General features: G+C 40.9%; 1 non-coding gene across 1 annotated transcript; it reads left to right on the forward strand.

The window, feature by feature from the left end:
* Positions 1–1,129: 1,129 nt before the first annotated feature.
* TRNAK-UUU (transfer RNA lysine (anticodon UUU)) lies at positions 1,130–1,202 on the forward strand. The gene has a single exon. It is a non-coding gene; the product is annotated as a tRNA-Lys (tRNA).
* Positions 1,203–2,214: the final 1,012 nt, after the last annotated feature.

Consider the following 2,214-nt stretch of genomic DNA (forward strand, 5'->3'; position numbering starts at 1 on the left):
TTTCCTCTTCGGTGTTCTTTTTGTTGACGTAGAGGAATCCAAGTGATTTTTGTATGTTTATTTTATAACCTGAGACTCTGCCAAACTCTTCTATTAGTTTCAGTAGTTTTCTGGAGGATTCCTTAGGGTTTTCCATGTATACGATCATGTCATCTGCAAATAGTGATAGCTTTACTTCCTCCTTGCCAATCTGGATACCCTTTATTTCTTTGTCTAGCCTAATTGCCCTGGCTAGGACTTCAAGTACGATGTTGAATAAGAGTGGTGATAAAGGGCATCCTCCCATAGGGTTTTAAAGGAGTAGCTGGTGGATTCGAACTGCTGACCTTTTGGGCAACAGCCAGGCTCTTAAGCACTGTGCCACCAGGGCTCCTAGAAATTATTTGCATTATGATTTTGCTTGGATCCTGACGAAACCTGCAAGGCTTAGGGCAAAGTTTCATAGGGACTGAAGACAGTCCGACACCAGCCACTCTAATCTTGATCCGTTCTAAAATACCTCTCCCACCTGGCCCTCTGCCTGTGCCTTCTTTTCCTCCTATTTTGTTCTATTGTTTAAAGTTCAAGTTCTTACCTGTGACAACTGTCACTTCCTAAACTGTGCTTCAAAAACAAGAAACACATTCACCAAGTTACTCAGACAAGGATCAGATAAATTTTTTCTAATAAGAAGTAATGCTGCTTATAATTTTAAAAATAAGAAAAAAAGAGGAGACCTATTTTTAATGTTTGCTAGGTTGAAAACACATCATTGTTTATATTTGTTTGAGTTGTGGGTTATTATTATTGTTGTAAAAAAAAGAAGAAAAGAAGGCAGACAGGAAGAGAGGAAGGAAGGAAGGGAGAAGGTGCAGATGTACTGATGGGCTGACCTGACACTGACCATCACACACACTAAAAGAAGACTTTCTTCCCATGGTGAGTGAGGGCTCAAGGAGGCAGCAGACCCAGCTAGACATGCTCCTCTATATCAGTTCCTGAGCAGTTCAGGGTTTTCTGGACTGTTGGAGCCAGTGTAATAGTGCAAGTCCAGATGACTGTGTCAGGGTAGCCCCTCTGGCCCTACGTTCACTTTAGGAAAGGTTAAACACCCCATGTTTTAAAAATGAGTATGAAAGAAGCCTCCAACACCCAGATAGCTCAGTCAGTAAAGCATCAGACTTTTAATCTGAAGGTCCAGGGTTTGAGTCCCTGCTTGGGCATTTGTTCATAGATCACCTAATAGTATACCAAAATGTTACAAAAGAGGCATCCACTTCTCTCTACCCCTAGCAGGGGATACACCCAAATTATGGCTCCCTGAAAGCCTTGTCCAAAGGTTGAGGATGACAACTCTGAACTAACCCACTCTAGCTTAGAGTATCCACAGATCATGACAGATTCCCAAGGCTCTACGGATATTGCTGTGATGTGCCTGGGGTGGGAGAGTCATTAATATGCATCATATTTGTTTTATGATGATGTTGAAGGTCATATTGTTGCATGATAACATTTAGATAGTTTCTCTAAAGTTTTGAATCAGTAAATTATGTAAATAACCATGTCCAAAAAAAATTTTTTTTTTCATATCAATATCTGAAAAGAGAAAGAAACATACGGAATGGAGCTTAAACCAATAAATCCCATTGTTGCTCATGGTCATACCCCTGGTCTTGTATTTTCTGGCTTAGAAAAGGTTGAAAATATAAGCTCAGTAGGCCATGAATCAGGAAAATGTGGTTAATATTAAGTGCCCAAAATCTTTTCGTTCAAGACCTTGCAGGTTTATTATCTAGATGTCCTCCCTTGGGGGTGATTATCAGTACCTAATACTTATCATTGATTCTTGCCGCTTGTTTTTGAAGGGTCGGCAATGGTGTAAGGCGATTGCCCACAGAGGTTTTACCCAGATAGTGCAGAAGAATGAAACATTTCCTCTGGACCTTGGAATCATTTTTTCCCTGAAAGTTGTTCCAGGTCTTGCTAGGGAGACTCATGGTCACTCAGGAATGTGTTTCCCAGATCAGTCAGCCCCTGCTGTCTCGCCTCCATAGAGGGGAGGAAAGGTGCAAGGAAAGAGTCCTGATCTTGGAGAAAGAAGACACAATTCCAGACTCTAGATTTTGGCATTGTGCAATTGTGTGATTCTGAACAAATTGCCTTTCTGTGCTTCAGTTTTCTCCTCTTAAAAGTGACTGAAGATTTAAGGTCCTTTCTAGCTCTAAAATCAATGAG

Source organism: Elephas maximus, chromosome 21 (assembly GCF_024166365.1).
Source record: "Elephas maximus indicus isolate mEleMax1 chromosome 21, mEleMax1 primary haplotype, whole genome shotgun sequence".
Lineage (NCBI taxonomy): Eukaryota > Metazoa > Chordata > Mammalia > Proboscidea > Elephantidae > Elephas > Elephas maximus.